The sequence below is a fragment of the Lissotriton vulgaris genome, chromosome 1_2 (genome assembly GCF_964263255.1).
Source record: "Lissotriton vulgaris chromosome 1_2, aLisVul1.2, whole genome shotgun sequence".
Taxonomy (NCBI): Eukaryota; Metazoa; Chordata; class Amphibia; order Caudata; family Salamandridae; genus Lissotriton; species Lissotriton vulgaris.
The window spans coordinates 255,761,218-255,784,860 of NC_141686.1; the positions used below are offsets into that span (position 1 = coordinate 255,761,218).

The 23,643-nt window shown below is 42.4% G+C and overlaps 2 protein-coding genes across 2 annotated transcripts in view; both read right to left on the reverse strand.

Annotated features, from left to right (window-relative positions):
* The window catches only part of LOC147736438 (uncharacterized), a 121,141-nt gene extending 97,749 nt beyond the window's left edge, over positions 1-23,392 (reverse strand). Inside the window, exons 1-2 of the mRNA XM_086953172.1 lie at positions 23,366-23,392; positions 225-298 (exon numbers count right to left, since the gene is read on the reverse strand). The gene's annotated coding sequence lies outside the window, so the exon portion shown is untranslated. The remainder of the gene's footprint in view (positions 1-224; positions 299-23,365) is intronic.
* LOC147736437 (uncharacterized) overlaps positions 1-23,426 on the reverse strand; it is a 229,795-nt gene extending 206,369 nt beyond the window's left edge. Inside the window, exons 1-2 of the mRNA XM_086953174.1 lie at positions 23,366-23,426; positions 225-298 (exon numbers count right to left, since the gene is read on the reverse strand). The gene's annotated coding sequence lies outside the window, so the exon portion shown is untranslated. The remainder of the gene's footprint in view (positions 1-224; positions 299-23,365) is intronic.
* Between the last annotated feature and the right edge of the window lie 217 nt (positions 23,427-23,643).

Here is a 23,643-nt window from a genome sequence, read left to right on the forward strand (position 1 = left end):
TTGTGCAAGCCAAGATCAGGCAGGAATAATACATCTTCAGCCCAGCAGTATAGTTAGATAAAGAACTGGGTAATATGAAGCTAACTTCCTATAACACAAACTGAGCACCCCATTTCAGCCAATCTTTACTGTTACTGAGGAACAGGAAGGGGTGTTAAAAGCCAACCATTAACCCTTCACCTGCTGCAATTAAATATGAAAGAGATAATGAGATGCAAACTTACCTCCATTCTGCATGTGACTGTTGCAAAGAGATTGATGGGCAATGAGACAGGTGAGCAAAACAATGAAACGTTGCCTGAAAGAACAAATTCAAAAAGAGAGTTAGGAGAAGATAAATGGATATTAGAACTGGCAATGGGGACAAACAAGAGAAGGAAATAAACAAAACATTCTTTAGATAAAACCACAAGCCTCATGAATGTTTACAGAGATAAAAAAAGTCAAAATGTTTAAATGTTTTTACATTTTTGTATCACACTGAAAGGAAAAAAACGATTTAGAACTCTTAGAAACTGAAAACAGAAAAGCGTATTTTAGGGGTGTGGATTTTAATAAAATACCTACTTGTCCATGGGGCAAGTTGGTTTATAAATCTACTTGCCCTGTAACAATCGCCACTTGTTCCTTTTGTGCCAAGTAATGCAGCAACAAATTATGGCAGCAATCTCATTATATAGGAGCTCAGAAATAGCCTCTCTGATTATGCCAGAGCTCATTCCAGAGTAGGGTTTGAATACTAGCAATTCCCTTATGTTGCCATGTTTTGGCAGATCTACATGCAGGGGCTGAAGGTAATAGTAAGCAACAATTCCAGGGTTGGAATTCCCTTTTTGAGGCTGTGCAAAACCTACTAACGTGCATGTTTTAAGGGTTTCCATGAACTCTTCTCTAATCTTTTCCCATACTGAGATTGGTTGTTAATTTACTCCTGACAATGGCAGACATAAAACTTCTTCCAGGGTGGGGAAAAAAGTGGTTGGAGGGAAAGCAAACTTGCAAACTCTCAGATTTTCGCATGAGCAAATCTACACCTGCATATTTGCTCATGCTGCAATGCTGTTTCATAAATATGTGAAAGGAGTACTATTTCTTGGCCTACTTCTGTAAAGTCTAGTGAATTCATGAAAGCTGCATATCTGCACTTAATGGAAGGACATGGCTTGTATTTAATAATTGTAATTAATAATTGGGCCCCTAATTTGTATTTAATAATTGGGCCCCTAATTTGGTTTGGCGTTAACCATGACCTTTTGTGTTTATTACAATTCTGTCTCTATCTCTCTCTGTCTATCGGTTAGCCTTACTGTGAGTAACAGCATTCTGTTTTTTCACCAGGAGCATATTGACACACAGTTGTTTTGTTCAGTGACTTTAACTACTGTGGCAATGTGTGCTTTTTGAGACCAAAACAATGTTTGCTTTTGCCAATGTTTGTTATAATGTTGAGGGCCATGCAGCACCCACACCAATTAGGCTTTACAAAAACATGCCAAAACAATCCATGCGTTGACAAAACCAAAAGGTTGAACAACAATTTCAGACCTACTGCCTTCACTAATGCTTTTTTATTTGTATGTTTCCATAATCTTATTAAAACTGGTTACACTGATTTTCCATTATGAATATTTTTGGGAAATATTAGCATTTTACTAAATGATGCTGCAAAGAAATGGTACCTAAAATTTAACAGTAGTTCAGCTAATTGTTTTACCATTTTTTTTGAACATTTTATCTTGAAAGCAATGAATCATCAATCCAATCTTGCTTTAAAGCTTCTGCAAATATTTGCATCTAATCAGCGAGCATTCTGGGAGCATTATACATAGACTTATATTGCTAAACATTGAAAACGTGTGCACACATTTTTCTACTAGAGTCAGTAGTGCAGTCTGAGCTTACAACATTTACTGACACTATTAATAAGGGCTTTGCATTAATGAACCATATATACAAGTTTGAACAGCATTAACACATGGACACAAATAATACCTTAACTGCAGGCAATACCTTCCCATAATATGGTACTGCAAACTGGCAGCCAAAGGGTTTGTGCAGTAGAGGGTTGGGTCTACTTGTCCCAAGGACAAAATACACATGAAAACTTGTTGACCTTGACCCCAAATAATATATCCTGGTGGTTGGGCTATAGGAATTCCACATCCCTGCTATGTACTTGGTTTTCAATGTACACTATCAGAGAAGAGGACGTGCTGCATGTATGGAAGAATTAACTCCTTTGCTGCTAGGCCTTTTCGGCCTCTGTCCTAAGCTTTTTTTGCCTATTTAGCATAGTTCACGCTTAATCCCCCATAAAGTTTTCTCCACATAAGGCATCCATGCCAATTTAGGGTACTTTTCTTCCGACATCCTGGGGATTGTAAAGGTACCCATGGTTTGGAGATTCCCCTAGAGGGGATCAAGAAATTAGCCAAAATACAGCCACATTTGGGTTTTTGGGGGAATAATGGGAAAAAAGTGCTGTCGAAGAATGTGTCTGTTTTTTTCCCTGCAAACGGTATCAATAAGGGCTTGCGGGGCTAAAGTCACCATCTTCCCAGCTTTTTGGAACAGGCAGGCCTTCGTCAGAAAATGAACATTTTGTACACAGTTTTGGCATTTTAGTGGGACATAACCTATTTTTGTGCTTTAAACCTCCTTCCACTTAGTGGTAGAAATGGGTCTGAAACAATTAATGGATTTCAGAAAGCTGTACATTTCTGTAAAGTAGATAACATTCTGAATTCAGCAAGAGGCCATTTGTGTGAATCCTTCAAGGTGTTCCTATAGGAAGTAACAGTTCAAATAAAATATTATTGAAATTGGGTTAAAAAAAACAGCCATTGTGCGTTTCCACCTGTAACTTAAAGTACAACAGATTTTTTAAAGCAATATACCATTACATCCGTTGCACTCTTCTGGTTGTGAAGATAGGACTTGTAGGTTCACCAAGAACCTGAGGTACTCAGAGCCAATAACTAAGCTGCACCAGCAGTATGGATTATTACCGATTTTCCAGCAATGATCAAAGACAATATGACTGTACTGACTGATCAAATGGACAGGGAGTTCACTAAATGGATCAAGCATCAATTGTCGCTTTGGGGACAGGTCCAAACTAAGAACATGGTGGTAACTCCACAGTTTAACTACATTTTCGGCATGCTGCCTATACGGCTGGCATCAGAACTATGCCCAAAAGACGCAGCCATTTAAACATACTTTCTGGCAAGGTGAAACACCAGCCTGGCCATGTCCAAACTACAAGCTGCTACTTCAGGCAGACTGAGACTCCCAAAAATGGAAATCTATCATATAGAGCATCAGCTCTCACAACAATTATATTGTTTTGCCACAGATCTGGAACGCACCAATTGGGTACTCTTGGAACAACACCTATGGGTGGGGCAACGAGGACCACAGATGATATATCGGCATCATCTCTCACAGTTACCTCAAATAAAACTGAATTTGTGAGATTCACTTAACAAAAGACGAGGGTCTAGCGCTACAGAAGCGAAGCTGGGTGAAAATCACCTGGTACTCACCATTTGCTAGGGGCAGGGGGTGCCGGTTTGGGTCCTTCGTGGGACCCCGTTTCTCTTGCAGATAGAGATCATAGATAAAGAAGGTCACTGTGATATTAGCAGGCAAATTGGATGGCAAAGATATAGCCTTTGTGGACATTTATGGCCCCAATGCGGACCAAACAATCATTCCTATCATCCCCAACGCCTTTTCTCACCGGAATATACGGTTACCCTGTGTTACTTGTAGGAGATTTTAAGTCCGTAGCTGATGAGACTTTAGATAGCTCACATCCCCAGTGCACATCCCCGCAACATACACTACCCAAATGTTTTGTTAATGGATTAACGATTGAGGATTTGTCAATACCTGGAGAACTTCAACTCTGGAGAGCAGCTTCTATTTGTACTACTCAGGTATGCACAAGCTATCAGTTCGCTTACGTACTTTCTTATGCTCGGCTAGCGTACATGTGAGAACTAGAAACGTCAAATACCTGGTAAAAAAATACTTTGACCAAAAGCTGTCATTACCAATTCTGGACTGGACATGTCTACACTCTGCATTCCGACATGGAAGTCCAATACTTCGATGCTGTATTACACAGTCTTCAGATCTACCCTAGGAAACACGATCAGTAATTACTTTATGGAGAATACGGGTATGACTTCCTCCCAACTAGTGGAGTGGGAGGCATTCAAAGTAGTGGTACATTGTCATAGTATCTGAGCTTCATCCTGAGATTAACCACTAGGAGTACCTCTTAATGAAACTGGAACTACCGACAGAGGGTAAACAGGGCCTCATTACAGAAAGGGAAAACCTCCTCAAACTAGTGGAGCGACTCCATAATTATGATTATCAAACATACATTATTAGGGCACACACAAATTTGGATAAAAGCTGCAGATTACTAGTGGGGAGTGCCAATCCTAATAGACAGATTTCGGGATCATCCCTAACCTAGGGGGAGAAACAAGCAGATGCCTTGAAAACAAAGAGCACATCTTGCTGAATGATTCAGTGATGGTCCCATCCTCTTACGACCACCCAAGCACAGTTATTATGGACAAAAATACAATCCCAACCAAGGGCCCTGCAAAGCATTATGGGACAAGATTAGCAGTGGGCAGTGAATAATATAGTATCCAATATCTAAATAATTCTACTAAGAGCTGCAGTTCAACTCGTTGTTACTAGGTGTCCCTCACAAGTTAAATGCAAAAGCACTGAAATTATTACATCCAGCTCCTACCAGCGAGCAGAGCTCTAAATCTTGAAAATGCCTGCTGTCTCGGGATCCTCTCTCCATCATGGAAAGAGCCACATCCCGTCATGGGAACCAACAATGCCCCTAAGGCATCTTCCCTCCAACCATCCAACATTCTTCTGAGGGCTGCCCCTCTACACGAAGAGGGGTATTACCAAATTAGGGCAAATCAAGGGGCAATCAGTGTAATTCCCAAAGATAATATCCAACTAATTACACCCTGGTATTCACCCCTTTCACTAGACGGATTACACCTATGTGGCAAGCATTCATATAGAGACTGCTGATCCCTTCCATTTTAATCCAACAGGTTAATGGAAGCGTGTATGAATTCCTGGTCAGAATATACTGTGAACCAACCTCTGACTGCACTTATGCTGCCCAATCAGACTTTTCCAAAGAATCTCCCCAGAGGTCCGGTTACAGCAGTGATGACTAACCCACACCCTAGCCCCACGTCACCACACTTGAAAAATACGGCCCCCACCTCCTGGAGCACAAAATATCTAATAAATCTCTCAAGTAATGCTGGAAAAATGTTTAAATACAACCTCCTTAAACAACATCCAGAACAACGAATTGGTGATTCCTACTATAGCACAAACAACGGCCATTAAAAGACAGACTTCATTTTCTACTCAAACCCACCTGCAAAATGGAAATACATCTTCCTCCTCCACCTACAAGTTACACAAACAGTACAAATTCCATTTGGCACTAAACTCACCACTGTTCCTTCCCAGAGTTTCAGAGGGGAGATCCACATATTCATCTTCAGGACGGTTAACTCTTTATTTCAAGCAACCGACCATCATCAATCTATTTTGACCAACACTTTGCGTCTCTTCTCGCCTCACTATATCCAAATTGTTTTGACCCCCAGAACTCCAATGATGCAACATGCATCTCTACTGCACCTCCGGTCACACTCACTATGCAAGACAGTACCTGTATGCCCACCGCTATGCCAACACTAAGGCACAGCCACAATAACACAGTGCTCTTCCATACACTAACTGGCCACAATAGCACCAATCCCAAGCCTAGCTCTGTGGTAAATTTAATTACCCATGCTTAATTAATGCGGTAAAATTCAATAAGAATAACTCAGAAAAATAAGAGGCAAGATCCGTGATATTTGAGGTTTTCAAAAGGGGGTTTTATTCCTTAAAAAGGAATTGGGTATTTGGCTCGAGCCAAAGGTGGCATACCATTCCGTCACCACGTAGGTTCGGGAAGGGACTGACAGACAATACTTTATTGACAATCATTCATATATATAGTCAATGCATTACAGTAAAGGCATATGCAGAAGGCGTAACAGCTGAGAGGAGAGATAAGAATACACATACGTAATGAAAAGGCGTTACAATAGGCGTTCATGAAGGCGTATACTAGAAACGTCATTAACATGATGTCACAAGTAGGTGGATCCATAAGAGAATCCTGCAGTGTCAGCAGAAATACATGGCAGAGATGCGCGCGCAGGCAGCATGACGTGTGATTGACGTGTAACTGGAGGGTGAAGGGGACTTGACATTTAGCCCTACATGTGGAGACAGAAGTCTGGGATGTCAGATCAACCTAATCCCAAATCGCATCTAATATCTCATGTTTAAGGAACTGTATTATCTGGAAGGAAAGGTCTCTCGGACAGAGGCTATTCTATACTGACTGTGAGTGCGTGTATAAGCGTCTACGTGTCTGCATGAGATGCGTAGGGGCATGGGCCTACCATGGTAACAGGAGCTATGAATTACTTGCACGGAGACAGTGAGGCCGGGCCCTTTGCTCTGCAGCTGGAAGGATGTTTACTTGAACTACTAAACAGGAATGTATTTTTCGAGGAGCGGAGCAGATAACTTGAAGGCTGGATACAGTCTTGGCAGGCAACTGGCTGAACCGAGCACCGTTAGCCGCGCAGGGAGTAAGGCAGAGGTCACGGGTACAGATGCAGGCCCAGGCTGAGGCATTCAGAGTCAGAAGGCAGGAGAAGGCTCGATGGCAGAATTCAGGGCCTACTTCGCCAGGGCTGAAAAACGTGTACAGTACACCACATAAAGACGTTGGCAAGGCATATTTAGGAACGGAATATTCGACCCATTCATGGTGGATCTGAAAGAGAACATGTTAACGTTGGACGCAAATGTATTTGCGTCTTCACAGCTGGAAGTGGAGGGAACATACATGTACTTGTAGTGCGTACACGGAGTCGTTGGGGTCTAAGATAGGGGACACAATTGATCATAAAAATTCATATTTCCTCAGCTCTCTCACCACTGAACCCACCTTACACAGAAACTCTACTTTCAATATGGAACCCTCCCAACCCAAACCTTACCTCCCCAGTTCCAGCTTCAATGACACTGCCCTCCTCTCAAGTAAACTCCACCCTCCCTCTCTAGACATGAGACCTACCGCCTGTTCTCCCCACACAGAACAGGATCCCTTCCCGACACACTTCCCCAATTTGTCAACCAAATTGAAACAAAATGTGATTCTCTAGCTAAAGACCTCTCTCATGTAAAAAGCGATCTTGCAAACCAGGCCAAATTAATATGCAACCCCAATCCAAAGATAGAGAATTTAACTCCACTTAAAATATCTTCTTATGTCAGCCGCCATTTCTGCATGGCCTCCATGCCCCTGAACCGCCTGTCTCACAGACCCTACCAAACTCTCAATCCCCACTCCCCACTTGAAGTGGAATCTCACTGCAAGTCATACCACACAAACACTCAACAAGTGGATCACAAATCTCCATCCTCAATCCCAGTAATCATGAGCACAAATAGAATCCCTCGAGTTAATATACCTCCCAGAACACCTGCTCAATAGACCACGATTCAGACACTACACAGTACACTTACCAACCCAAACTTGCTTTCCTGCATGCATCTTAACTGTAGTTCCGCAGTTAAACATGCTACAGAAATATGAAACTATTCCCGCCGATGGCACACTTTCTTACCGGAAACCTGGCTTAACGAACACTCAACCCCATGCTGGACTTGCTTACTCTCGCTGGCTAATCTATCATAGGCGAGACAGACCTAAATGAATAGGGGGTGGGCCAGCGATCATCAACAAAATGAGATTAGACTCAACACACTAAACTCCATGGACTACTCAACCTACTAATATCTTAGAGTTGAACTCACAATAAAAGGCACCACCCTATCATACTTCACACTATCTATCACCCCCATGGTGATCGCTTATTCTTCAATGAAGAACTAACTGCCATAATTACAAAGTTCTCCCTTACTGACATCAAAGATGTGCTCCTAGGTGAGTTCAAGCGGCACTGGGATGACACAGAAGACATCACTGTCAGTAATCTCATAAACCTTCTTGAATGAATGAATGAATGAAATATTATTTATAACGCGCAACTATGCCCAGTGCGCGTCAAGGCGCCTAAACCAAAATATAAAGCTGTTAGCAGACAGAAACAGAGCCTACTGGTATGCCTTAATAAAGAGCCAAGTTTTCAATGACTTCCTGAAGAGGTCAAGGGAAGGAAGTAGTTTGATTTCAAGGGGGAGTGAATTCCACATCAGAGGTGCCAATATGGAGAAAGCTTTGGACCCCCATCTAGCCTTCTTGGCTCTGGGGATTACCAGTTGGTGTTGCTCGCTGGATCGTAAACATCTGCTCGGAACATATCTGGTAAGTAATGAACCAAGGGCATCAGCCGAGCCTGCAGTTAAAGCCTTATATGTAAGGCAAAGGAGTTTGAAGTTGATCCTTGACGGAATGGGGAGCCAGTGGAGGTTCTTCCTTGCTAGGGTCATAGATGACAACCAGGGCAAAGCGAGCGCAAACCGCGCTGCAGCGTTCTGTATGACCTGTAGACGCTGGAGCAAGCCCTTGTTGGCCCCGGCGTACACTGAGTTACAGTAATCGAGCCTTGAGCCAACAAGGGCAATCACCACCTGTTTCCGCGCCTGTGGGGACAGATAGTGCACAATCCTTTTCAGGGTCTTGATGACACCCCAACAGGTCGCCACCGTTCTATTCACCTGTAGCTCCATGGAGAGCTGGGTGTCAAAGATGACACCTAGGTTTCTAGCAGATTTGGTAGGTATAGGGCAGCTGCCTAAAGAGGGGGGCCACCAGTCATCTGACCATATGTCCTGGTCCTTGCCAAAGACCAGGACCTCTGTCTTGTCTCCGTTCAACTTTAGGGAGTTGGAGACCATCCACTCTTGAATGAAACGACCTGAAACAACTCTGCAACGAACAGACCCACAATAAAGGGCCTATGCTAGATGCAATAATTACCAGATACGATCTTGTCTCCCTTCAATATATCATACCCATCGACTGGTCAATCGACGACCTAATACTGTTCTATCTCAAGGCAAACCCATGTCCATGCTGAGCATCAGCCAATAAACTCATGTACTGGACAAGGAACTTCAAGCAAATCCCACTAACGGATCTAGAATCCAGGATCAGGGCTCATCTACACTCTCAACCTTACCATCACTCAAGATAATGACCTCACCATCCTCTATAGCTCAGTGACGACTGATGTTCTTGACCAAGGGGCCCCTCTCAAACTAAAGAGTCCTAGAAAAGTTCAATCCAGATCCTGGTTCAACTCAGACCTTAACAATGAATGAAGACAACCAAGACTAAAAGAAAGATTATGGAGACAGTACCCCTCACTGGCTCACCTCGCACTCCTCAGGTCTGAACGTCTCTCCTGCAAAAAACACATCTTTAAGGAAAAATCCACTTTCCTTTGCAACCAACATGACTGTGCGCAGAACAGACCAATAATAAATAATATAATATAATTAAACAACAAATCACCCTTACCATCCCCAACACAAAACAATAGCCAATAACAAAAGTTGTCACTCGAAGCCTGTTCTAGCATCACAAGGAGTTCCTCAAGATTCAAACCTTTCGCCTGCTCTATTTTATCTCTCACAATTCTTCTGAAACAAGCATAGGTCAAATATCACCTATATGCTGATGACATACAACTCTACCTTGCACCCCTGAAAGCCACTCTCAATGAGGCGGCCAGACTCCTCAGAGGAATAAAGCATTCTGATCATATCTCACCTGCCCTTAAGAGTCTCAACTAGCTTCCCAATGAAGGAAGATGCAGCTTCAAGACCGCCTGCATCCCCCACAAAGCTCTTCAACCAAAGAAACCAAACTTTCCAGAGCAGATAGACGCCGGGCACTGAGAAGTTCCAGCTCACTCTTCTCATACCCCCTAAGATGAATAAGAAATTCACCCAGGTGTGTGCCCCCAGGACAGGGAGCTCAGTAATCTACATTTCTCAAAGACCTTGCCTAACTCTATAGACTCTATAGACTCTCTCTTTGTAGTCTCCTGACCAAGTCAGTCTCTACTTTGGTATTAAATCATTACCTTTTTGCTGTATTGTTTATTATGACCTTTTTGCTGTATTGTTATGTACTTGTTGGTTCTCACTATTTTAACAATATTTTGCATATACCTCCTTTTGACTGCATTTGACCTACACGTAACCTTAAATGCATCTCGAATTATCCTATGCGCACTACTTGTAAAGCGCTCTGTTACCTTCGGGTCTAGGTAGCGTGATAAAAAACTCTAAACAAATAGCACTGTGCAAAATTTCACTCTAATCCTTCTACCTCTACATCCACTCCAGGCCACAAGAAATAATTTCTTATCCTATGCTTAGTGGCACTTATGCACAGTTGGCCTACATGAGCTGCCTCCAAAATCTTTTGGGAGAAACTTCCTTGTAGATTCAATTTATCACCTCTAACCAACAATCCTCCTTCCAAAGATAACTCATCCGCCACTTTACAATAAGATTACAAAGATGTTTGCAAAGTTTTTTCCCTTGGCCACCCAAATTCCACAAAATTCACGACCTTGTTCAATTCAGAACCTTACCTCAACCACTCACACAATTCCATCATATCGGAGCAAATGACCACATATTCATCTTTGGCAATGATACATTCCTCAAGTTCTTCCTGTACATCCACTTCACACAAATTTCTATCAACTGGTAACTGAGACAGTAAGCCTGTTCTAACGACCTTTCTTCCTGCAACGTGTATCACACTTAAACATAACTTCAATAATTTGATAGATAATCTGGCCATGGTGTTCTTAATTTTGTTCCAGACAAAGTGGTCTGTGATCTGTCCTTAAACAAACTTTTCTTCCCAGCCATATTTAAATTTGTCAACACCCCAAACATGTCAACATTTCTTTTTCTATTACAGAATATCTTGTTTCAAATTCTTTCGTCCTTCTGGTAGCAAACCCTATAGTGACTTTCTTGTCATTCTTCATATGTGGCAAAACAGGGCCCCCTCCCATATGCACAAATATCCACACTCACAACATTTTTGCATCCTTCCACACACGACTGTAGAGCAGAGATAATACTTTGTTTGATAAAAGCAATACTTTGTTGACGTATTGCAGACCATTACATTTCTACATTTGTTTTTAACTGTTGCCTTAAAGCATTCAGCCAGGTCACCAATTTTTTTTTATATAAACTTTGCATGGAATTCACAAAAACTTTTAAAAAGACCAGGCTTGCTCCTTATCAGTCAGATGTGATGCATTTACAATGGCATCAAGAAAGCTGAGTTTAGGTTTAACCCCATCAGATATCAACACATGGCCTAGGTAGTCAACTTAATTTACTCCAAAGATACATTTGTCTTCCCTGAAAGTAACTCCACTGGATTCCAAGGTGGACAACACTCTTTCAACATATTTGTCATGCTAGTCTTTCGTATCAACTAATATCAACATGTCATCCTGAAATATTGCTACATTTGAGATGTACTTGAACATTTTCTTCATGACCTTCTAAAACACAGATGCAGCTGAGGCCAACGCAAACTGGAGTGACGAGGGCTCCTGATGACACGCCGCTTTAAGATTCATTTATACTGACCTACAGCACTTACTTTCTTTTTTGCAAGATACACATATAAAGTGAGTATAAAGCAGTGCACTGGGTACAGATTCCCTTTTCTATAAACATCTCTAATAGGGTAGTATAAATGAATGCAGCATGCACACATTACTTCTTTTGAAAGTCCTCCCTTATTGGATTATAAGAAATCAGTGCACTGTAAATACCCTCATGGTACAGGTAAAAGCAGTCAGCATGAACAGATGTCTCACAGTGCAGTATAAAGCAGTGCAATGCGCACAGATTCATCATTTTTTTTAAATTTTATTTTAATCCTCATATTGCGAAAATTTTATGTATTTTGGAAAGTTTGATTTCTACCTCTGAAGCTTTCCTTTTTGTACCGTCACTGCCCAATGGTCTCTCTTTTCTTGGGAGTTTTCCCTTGTCTTGCTAGATCAGAGGAGAACCTTTTCCATTTACATATTAACATATCTGTAGTCGAGAGGGAGGGAGCTAGCCACCTTGGCTACTTCTATGAGTATCATACTCATAACACAGAATACGCTTTCGCTTTAATCATAGGACAGTGTGTTCCGCCCGATCCTCAGAGGTCAGATGTTTCTCCATGATTTCCCAATATTTAAACCTCTTACTAGTTTTTCCCCTTCTGTCTAATTTATTTATTTTGATAGCTGAGTTTAACCACTCTACATGTGTCGGGGGATGAGGACCTATCCACTTAATGCAGATCTCCCTTCTAGCTATCACCATTAGTACAAAGAGTAATTTTGCTTCCATTACTGTTAGTTTAGCTACCCCCGTTGTGTTATCAATCCCAAAGAGAATAAGAGTTGTACTTACATTTAGGTGTTTTTGAAATATTGAGTTCAACGTCTTACCAACTCCTTCCCAGAATGATCTCAAAGATGGGCAACTCCAGAACATATGGACATCATCTGCCTTCTCTTCCCCACATTTAGGGCATTTTTTGATTCCCGCATTTTTAAATTTTGAAAGCTTTTTCGGTGTCCAATAGGCTCTATGCAGAGTATACAGATGATTTCTTTTTAGTGCCGCTGATTTTAATGTTGACCAACATTTCTCTATTGAATCTTCCCATATATTTACTAGGTCTTCTGAAGCGAGGTCTTTTCCCCAGATTTGCTCTACCATCTGGGAGCTTTCCTCTTCATCTGTTATAAAGGTCCAATACCATTTTGCTACCTCCTTATTTATGGGAAAGATTTTTATCATTTCTTTTTTTACGGTCTTGTTATCTTTATCGTACTTTGATAGTGTCTTTGCCCAGCTGTTTAGTTGATAAAATTTGAATTTTGATATTCTTCCATTGGAGATCTTATACAGTTCTTCCCATGATATTAATGTTGTTCCATTTAGAAGTTGACCCCAATATTCGATGTTACATTGTTTTAATTGTTTTAAGGGGGTAGCCATGACATCTTTTAAACAGTCCGGAGTTCCAGGAGAGTTCCATATCGGTGCCATTGCACTATAATAGGAGATTTTTAAGATCGATCTAATTTGTATCCAAAGTTTAGCTGCCTCCTTCAGAACTTTTAGCTTAATTTTCTTGAAGTACTTTTGGTGACCAAATTTGAAAAGAAAATGATCCTCAGCTCCTGTCATTCCTTTCAGATATTCCGGGTAATATTGGTGTATTCTTAGTAGAGACCGAATATTTTTAAATTGAAATGCTCTGCAGTATTCTGTTAAGTCAGGACTTGCTATTCCTCCTTTCTCTTTTTTTCTCCTAAGTTTTTTCCATGATATTCTAGTTCCCTTGGAGGCCCATATAAAACTTGCTATTTCCCCTTGCAGCCTTTTCAGCTCAGTTTTTTAAAATCCAAAGGAATAGTGTTAAATAGGAAGGTGTATTTTGGGAGTATACTCATTTTTATGATATTAGACCTCCCTATAAAGCTTAAAGGAAGGCTAGACCATACTTTAAGCAATTTTCGCACCTCTCGAGCTACTTTATTTAGATTGTTTTGTGTTATTTTGTTAAGGTTTTGATTAACCAAGATGCCTAGATATCTTATCTCTTCCTTTATGTTGGGGCTGTTAAAATGTGTGTTCCATGTCATTATTTCTGTTTTTGCATGGTTAACTAAGTATCCTGAGACTTCCCCGAATTTGCTGATGATTTTTTCTATCGCTGGTTTGGATTTTACATATTCATCTTTAAATAGCATCAAATCATCTGCATAGAGAGCCAGCTTTTTCTCCCATCCTCGGTATTCGAAGGGAGAAATTTCTTTGCAATATCTAAGTTGATTTGCTAGGGGTTCTATATATAGGTTAAATAGCAGGGGTGAAAGAGGACACCCCTGTCTAGTGCCTCTACCAATTTTGATGTTGTTCGTAAGACTACCATTAACCAAAATTTTTGATCTTGGGTTTTTATAGATTTCTCCTACTGCGTGTACAGATTCATCATAATATGGCAAAAAGCAGTGCAGTCAACAAGTTTACTTTGTGTAGGTCCCTTGTAGTGTATTAAAAAGCAGTACAGAGTGAACAGATTTCTTAGTGTGGTAAAAAGCAGTGCAGTGTGTACAGATGTCCTGGTTAAGCTCTAAATACCTCTCAGTGCACATATTTCTCATGATATAGTGAAAAGTACAGTGTGTGCCGATTTCTCGTAGTACAGTATAAAGGAGTGGGGTGCTAATAGTGTTCTAACTGTAGCAGAAAGTCAATGAGGTATGCATACATTTCTTATTGTGCAGAAAAAACACGGTGTATTAAACAGCAATTCAGAATGCACAATCAATTGTGCACACATTTCTCATACTAAACAGCAGCGTAGTGTGTATAGATTCCACAGAGTGCAGTAAACAGCACTGAAATGTACATTGATTTCTCCTAGTGTCGTAAAATGCAGTGCAGCGTGCCCTTATTTCTCAATCTGTAGTAAACAGTAGAGTGTTGTATCTTAGTATCTTCTTACATCTTACTTAATGTTCTGTGTTGCCATGCCATGCTCACTGGATTCTAGAGTGTGGAATCCAGGGAGCAGAGTCTGGGGTTGTATTATGAAATAAACTACTTTCCTACTTCACTCCGCTGTACTTCAAGTCATTTCATAGAGCAGTATGCACATACTTCTCATAGTGCACGAAACCGCAGCATGCAATGCTTTATCACAGTCTAGTAACCGTAATGGAGTGTGTACACAGAGTGCAGTAAACAGCAGTGAAGTGTGCACAGATTGGTCAGTGCAGCAAAAAGCAGTGCAGCTCATATGTTGCCATCACACAGAAACAAAGCTTAGTGTGAACGGATTACCAAGTGTAATAAGATGCAGTGTGTACAGAGTTTCCATAGTGTCGTATAAAGCAGTGCAGAGTCTACAGATTTCTCTGTGCAGTAAGATTCAGTGCAGTGTGCACAGGTCCCTCATATTGTAATATGATGCAGTACAGTATGCACAGATGTCTTACGGTGCAGTAAACAGCAGTGCAGTATGCACAGATTCCTCATAGTGCAGTACAAAGAAGTGTAAAGACCCCTCATATTGCAGAAATAAACAGTGCAGTGTGCACAGATTTCTCTTAGTGCAGTACGATGCAGAGCAGTGTGTGTGGCTAGTGCAGTAAAAAATCAGTGAAGCGTGCACAGATTCTTTACAGTGCAGTAATATGCAGAGCAGCATGCATAGAGTCCGCACAGTGCTGTATAACGCAGTGCTATGTGCACAGATCAGAAAGAGTGCAGTAAGATGCAGTGCCATGTGCACATATTACTGACAGTGCAAAAAGATACATTGCAGTGTGTAGAGACCCCCTGTTTAGGTCTCGCTTGAGCCAGCGCATGCGCTGCTAGCGAAACTTTTAGTTAGGGCTTTTAAAAGTGCTGCCACGCGGCCTAGCCCTTGCGTTCAGCGCCCTGGCTTTGCTTTGCCGCGTGCAGCACTAGCAGGCTCACCTCCTGCTCCCCCTCTCACCACAGAGCGTGTCTCGCTGCCGCGCGTCTTGTTTTCACAGTCACTGAATTTACAGAAATGTTTCACTGGGCAGTCCATCAGTACTGTCTGCATTTCAAGCTCTCCAAAACTAACAGAGAAAGCGGTCCCATTTATTTTCCCTTGCTGACATCTTTATGTACCAGAGGCACCAGAGGACCAGATCCATGCCAGGCATTCAGCATAATCACTAATATATGTCAGCGAGATCTATTTAGATTCCATGTATGCAAAGTAAGTAGCAACCCTGAAAATATGGCATGGACCCGGCCATCCTTAGTTTATGCTTTACACAAGTATATACACAATACCAAATGGAAATGCAGTCATTAAATCGACTTTCGTTAAAACAAAGTACGTTTTAATGCTAGAAAACATATTCCATGGCTTCTATTTGTCATGCACAAAGAAAGCGTTGCTTTAAACAAAATCCAAGATTTGAATTGTTGGCATTCTTTCTTCAACAGGAGGAGTGTCTGCTTCAGTTCTTAGTAGTTTACTTCCCCCAAGCATGCAGAGCACAGGAGGGCACTGAAGCAAGCCGCATCAAGCTGCATGGGTAAAACGGAATAGCTGTGAACACGGGAAATAAGGCGCATGCCTTCACGTACGCGCTGTTCTTGACTAGCAGTCTCCTTTTGACTAGGAGCGATTATAAAACCCTTATGATTTACTAACAACCCGCGTTGTGTTCACACACTAATAGATAATGTGCAGAATGAGGCTTCATGTTAGCCTAAGGGTAATTTAACCGCTACTTCTCTGCTGAAGTACTGTGCCACGCCGTTCAGCAGCATCAATGCCACGCAGCCCGTGTGCCAGAAGATACTGCAAATTTAACTTCACATCATAACGGTGGCAGTGGGTGCTGGAGTTCTCATAGATGCATATGGCCAACCCATTTCACTGAAATCAAGAGTATATTCAACCCTTCTGAATACACATTCATTCCTAAAATGTATTTCTACACATCGGAAAATGATAGGATTACTTACTGGTATGATTACTCTGATTTCACATTCCTCGTCCCATTACTTTCTATTTGCAATAGTGAAGCACTGCTTCACTCCTGGCACCCCTCTAAAGCACATCCATTTGATTAATATAAGCAGCACCCCCTTTCTCTTTTAAAGAGGCCTGCTATCTTTGACATACCAGGTTGGTATAAGCTTTCGAAACACTTTTCTCCCAAAAGGGGCCGTAAACATTGGGACAAAGAATGAGGGATCAAATTCATAATTATTATCGGCAAGTAATCCAAACGTTACCTCCTCATCCCATTCCTTGATCCCTTACTTACGATTTGGAGTCATTTTGGTGGTCTCAAGCATGCGTGCACGCGCAGTCGCCATCTGGCTTTCCTCCTGTCACGGGTCATTAAGTGCATCGCGATCGCGATGCACTTTCACTTTCGCGGCGCGAGCGCATAAAACTCCTGGTTTCCTTTTGCCATCGCGCGCGCCTCGTTTCTATGTCCGTCCCTCACCACAGAGCGAGTCTCGCAGCTTGTTTTTTTTTAATTTTTATTTGAGCTTATCCCCCTTCTGCAACCCATCCTGCAGTTTAACTGCACGGTGATGCTGCACAGGACCCAGCATCTTTAACAAGAAGGTCAAACCTTTCTTTTTTTTTGCGTGGCTCTCCAAACTACATTTTTTAATATTCGATTTTTTTAAGTAGCGCAGCACCCCTCTCTTAATCTTGAAAGATGGTGGCCGCGCGGCTCTCCCACCTCGGATTTTTCAATATTCCATTTTTTTTTTTTAGCAGTGCAGCATGCCGTTTTCCTTTACTTGTTTTCTTAGCCCACTGGAACCTGCCCGAACCTTTCCCGACAGCAGCTGAAGTGACTAGCACACTAATTCTGAAATTATTTTTTTTTTAAAACCATGAGTGATCAAAGCTTCGTTGTGGAGGCAGGCACCCAATCCCCCGCATACATTTTCTCAAGCACACAATGCAGCTTGGCATTTGTAGCAAGTCTCCACAACTTGCTGCATAAAAGGACAAACATTGCTCAGTTGACTACCAGCTTGCTGGGATTATTGATTGGGTTTTTGTAGTGAATATGTGGTGTACGCAGTTTGTCTTTATGGTGTAAGTTGGGGCTTTGAACGCACATGTAAGTGTACCATCGGTCTTTGTCATAATAAAAAATATTAAAGAAGTTTGTCAGTGTGCTTTTTCCTATCTTAGTACAACTTATTTAATTACAGATCTAATCAACATGCTGAAGTTTAGGCACTTTTTGGAAAACTACATTTGAGCAGACCCAGTGGCTATGGTGTACACACACGTGGTGTAGCTTTTAACAAATCTTGCACCACCCAAGATTGTATGGATATCCGTGTGCTAGACTAGTTATGTAATGTACTTAATATACATGCTTTGCTCCCATACTAAACCGTTTTCCTTTGAGGCGTAACCGTTATTGGCCAACAAATAAGCACTCAGAACCGGCACTTTGTGCAAGCATTTTCGGTTCAATTAAATAATCGACACCATGAGACTACTCCTGTAAGTATAACCATACCAAGGAAGCAAACATTCATTATGGAACTGTTAGGCTTAGCCAACAAACTTGCCAAAATGTCCCCGCCCCCATTCATATCTTGCAGGTACAGCCATCTCGCCCTTGCCAAAATGTATGTGGCTCTGCTTGTCATGTACCTAAAGCTTGCCTTGTCCATTATCTTGGTCTTTGAACAAGAAAATCATAAGGACTACACTGACGCGAAGTGACATGCATCTTGACTATGTGCAAACAAATGAAAGGTTGCTTTGACTACAATGCCTCCTGAATTGAGATGTCACTGTTAACCCATTCAAGCATGGGGATGATTCGCAACTAGCTGGCTCGCGCATTTTTATACGAATGAGGTGCAGCGTCTGCTCAACTAAGGTGAATGGTGTCTAAAAATGGTGGTACTAAAGATGCAGCATTGAATATCCGCTCCATTAATACTGGCTGCCACATCGCCTTGGTTTGTCCTTGCGAGTATTTGCTACTAATATTCATGGGTACAATCTGAGCTTTCCCCTTTCCCTAGATCAATTCCATCCTATTTCCCTCCCCGAGGCCCTGAAGGAAATACAAAAATGCAAATCAGGGGTCTCTGATGCCCCCTGCCCGCTCAAGCTTTGGAAAATGATGTCGGACTCTATTGTTCTACCATTCTTACATATCTGGAATACGTCCATTGCAACGGGTATGTTCCCTGAGTGTTGGAAGCACGCCACACTTATTCCTCTGGAAAAGAAGCCCAATGGCGCCCCGGACGACCTAAGTAATCTCCGCCCAATCTCCCTACTAACAGCTCCAGGCAAAATGCTGGAAAAATTGATACAACGACAACTGAACAGATTTATTCAGGAAAAAGAGATTCTGCATGAAACTCAGTCAGGTTTTAGATCAGGCTTCAGCACTGAGACCGCACTTATCGAAGTGGCTGAGTCGATTAGGTGGTCCTTAGATTCAGGAGCATCAGCTATGCTGGTGCTCCTGGATCTATCAGCCGCGTTTGATACAGTGGATCATGGCAGATTGCTGCTACGGTTGGAGGACATAGGTTTGGAAGACAAGGCACTGAGTTGGCTCCACTCCTATCTTACAGACCGTTCCCAGAAAGTGGCCTTGGGCACCTTCTCCTCTAAACCAAAACGCCTCTGGTGTGGCGTTCCTCAGGGGTCGGCACTCAGCCCTTTACTTTTTAATGTTTATTTAGCCCCACTTTTACCCTGATTGCAAAATGGGGGGTCAAGGCGAATTTGGTATGCAGACGATATGCAATTAGTCTTCCCCTATTTTGATGTGTCGGAGGCAGCTTTTAGTAAAATGAGGGGCTGCCTTCGAGATGTGGCCAGCTGGATGAATGCCAATAAATTAAAACTGAATGCAGGCAAAACTGAGGTCATTTTCTTTGGGAAACACACTCATCCCCCCTCGGACCTGTGGTGGCCTCCTGAAATGGGTCCACCACCTCTACCTAGCACCAATGCGAAGAATTTGGGAATAAGATGGGACGAGAGTCTCTCTTTCTCTTCACATATACAGCAGGTCACAACTGGGTGTCTTTACAAACTTAGGAACCTCCGTAAGTTTCTTTCTTTTCTACCAGAAGACTGTCGCAAAATGATAGTCCATGCAACAGTTACATCCAGATTGGACTATGCGATCAGCCTTTATCTTGGCTTACCTAAATATCTGGTTCAACGCCTGCAGATCGTGCAGAATGCGGCTGCGAGACTGATAAAGCACATTCCTTTCAGACAGCATGTCTCGCCGCATCTGCGCGAACTGCACTGGCTCCCAGTGGCTAGCAGAATAAAATTCAAAGCTCTAACTTTGGCGTTTAGAGCGCTAAAGGGGACCTGTCCTAATTACTTACAACTCAGACTCCCCCGATACCATCAGGAGAGGTGCTTACGATCCAACTCCCTGCTTCAGCTACTCATCCCCCGAGCCAGGAAAGCTAGACTTGGTGGCAGGTCCTTTTCTGCTGGCACGGCGAAACTTTGGACTGCCCTGACTTCCACCATCCAATCTGCCACGACAGAATCTAGCTTTAAGAAGCAACTAAAAACCTGGCTCTTTATGCAGAAAACCTAAGCATTCTCCTGCCTCTCGCTCTGCCTAAATTGCTCATCTAGCGCCGGGACACCTCCTCGTGAGGTAGATGTTCGCGCTTTACAAATATCAGTATTATTATTATTATTATTATTACTGGAGGTAGGCATCGCTGGAGGACTGATTCAATTTGTATAGAAGCTGGTATACCCGACATCTGGTGTGATTTCATGGCTACTGCTAGCCATCGCTTTGCTCCCCAGTGGAGCAGATGGCAGTGGTTACATTCTGCTCGGATTGTGCCCATGGCTGGACCCCTGCGGTGCACCCCACTAATAAAACTGTAAGAGTATCAAGTGAATTTCCTAAAAAATAAAACACTCTAGGGGTATTTCTGTCATTTACCAAATTGTTTCTGCCTCCCACCATCCAACTATTAAATGCACTTTTCCGTTATGTAACCCATTGCCGTTCCAGTTTTTTTTTTTACCTTATGGTAAAATTCTCTGTTTAACTGACTCCTCTCGTTCCCCTGGTACAGGCCATTAATTATGAACGAATTGCTTCCTCCTGGAATTCGTCCTCACCCCAAGATAACGTGCATACCAGTCTCCATTGCCACAACTGCATCCAGAGCTCAAAAAACCCTTGTCAGTTGCGAGATGTTTCAATCTTGTTGGATTTTTGTTGTACTTCAGTTGCATATTTTCAGTGCAGGACTGGAAGAGGTGGAATACAATGGCATTGCAAGGCTTGAACTGCAAAGACCTGAGCTCTATAATATCTCCCAGCTAACTACTTTTAAACCAATTCCATCCTCCGAAATTTCCTTTCTCTTAAGGGTTACCACGCCTCAAGATTCATCCATTCCTGTCCATCTTACTCCACACAGCCCCTGTCCCCACAATTGCCGTTTGCTGTAGATCTAGAGTCTACTCTATTTGCCTTTTCTGTCTGTACTGCTAGCATCTGTGCACCCACGCCTTCTTTATCCTCATTTTCCAAACAGCTTCAACTGTTATGGTGCTGTTAGACACAGCCCGAAAATATGTTCTTCAGTCCTTGAATGCCTTTAATAAGTCTACCGGAGAAATACCTCTGCACATTAACATCCAATGTAAAGGATCAATTTAGTATTACTAAATCTTGGTAAAACTGAATTTAGGGGAAACAGCGATTGTTTCTGTAAGGAAAGAGTAGTAACTACACATTGTTTTTGAACACATGGTAAAAATGACCACTGTCAAGTTTTACCCACTTCTTGATGATACGGCTTCATTAAGTGTTGAGCAGTAACGGGACTTTTCAACAAAAAAATATATTTTCTGTCCAACGGCTCTGTTCCTGTTCCAGAGCTTTAGCCAGACCTGCTGTATAAAATAGTCTGTTCTGAACATTAAGTAACAAGGCCCACCTGATTTAAAATGTAAGATCCATACCTATATGTTCTACCTTCCCTCGGTAAAGATGACTATAGCAAGCAACACTGCTTTCTCCTTTCACAATCTTAGCATCAGTGGCTTTACTGTTTTCTGACTGTTCATCCCTCACAATCCAAAGTCTCTAAAGTGTCTGGCCAACCAACCAAGAACTTTCATGATGAAATAAATCTTTGTTGTGAAATGTGCAGTTGAAATGTGTTCCATGTACTATTTAATCTCCAAATGCCATAGTATCTGGCCTTGTTCATATTGATTAGCAAGGTGCATAGCTGTCTTCATGGCAATGCGGAACAATACCCAGTGCCACAATCTCTCCCTATGCATTAGCCTGTAGGCGTAATCATATGTAAGCTCTTTTGCAAATTGTTATGCTTAAATTTAATTTTCCTTCATCGTACATGTACCATAGATTGCCAGAACCCATGAAAGACCAAGCCATTGATTGTAGTGGCACACCAAATAGTAAAACTCCTGGGCCTCATTTATGAAAAGGGACGCATTGCTGCGTGAAAACAGCAATGCGTCACTTTTCACTGCGCTCTCCCTGCGACATGATTGATGCGTCATATTTTGAATATGACGCATCATGTCGCAAGGAGTTACAGATACGTCAGTATTACTGACGTATCTGTAGGTGCAAAAGTGACGCATTGCTGGAGTGTGTCACAAAAGTGACGCAACTCCAGCAATGCTTTCTTTCACATGGGGAAAGCCCCATGTGAAAGGGCTTGCGTCAGTCTTACGCCTGCTGTGAGGCAGGCGCAAGATTTTGACGCAACAGCGTCCTAAAAGTGACGCAGTGAAATCTCATAGATTTCACTGCGTCACTATTACAAGGCTTTTTGTGGGGGAACGCCCCCTCTGCATACATTATACCTGACGCAGGTATAATGTGGCGCAGGGGTTTAAAAAGCGACGCATCTACCTAGATGCGTCACTTTTTAAATATGGCGCAACAAGGCGCATGTTTTACACCGCCGATGCGTCACAAAAAGTGACGCATCAGCAGCGCAAAACTGACGCAAGGCCTCATAAATGAGCCCCCCTGCTTCCAGTGCTTGTGGCCTAAGCCCTCTGATATTGGTAATTGAAGTTTTGTGTGCCTCTGCCACCCCCTCCCTCCCCCATATTATAGAGGGTTAGGCAGATCTTTCCAAACAAGTGATTTGATAGCTGTGTTGGTATGTTGACAAAAGAAAACTTGTGGCCAAATTATTTTGGTAAGTAAGCTGCATTCTGCCCAGTACTACAGGAGAAAGTAATACGATTTCAGGTTTCTGCAGATTCGGTAGGTCTAGTTCGGAATCCCCCAAGAAGTGGAAGGAATTCTAGGCCCCAGTAAGCAACAAGCATTGGCATAGCAAATACGTCTCGCATTTGGGACCTTATAAGTGTTTAGCCATGCAACATTTGGTGTTGTTGCACCAAGGATATTCTGCTGCATAACTAAATACGTATACGACCCAAAAAGCGAGACCTGTTGGCTATGCCAATACTTGCTAACACAAATGATGAACACAAACACCCACAGGGCCGGTTGGACTGCCCCCAGAGGTCTCCGGATAGAAGAGACCAGTTCAGCCGGCTCCCTGGCATAGATTTCCTCCAGGATTATAAAGTCTATTTCTGCAAACACAGCAGAAGGTGCTGATAATCTCCGAGTCCTACCTGAGCAGGAACCTGTGCAGATATTCCTAGGCTTTCTCCTCCTCCTCCTGGGGCTGGAGTGAGACAGGTGAAGATCTGGGCCTCAGGGGCGCCTATGAGGGTCTGAAATTGAAGGTAACGGCGAAGACAGGCAGTGAGTGGGTTCTTCCTCTGAAGCAGGCTGAACATAGAAAGAGAAGACGGAAATGATGTAAACATCAATATCACCGGTGCTGTCTCTGCCGCTGCTGACCAGGAAGAGGAAGCCCTACTCCATTTGATGCCATGTGCTGAGTGGT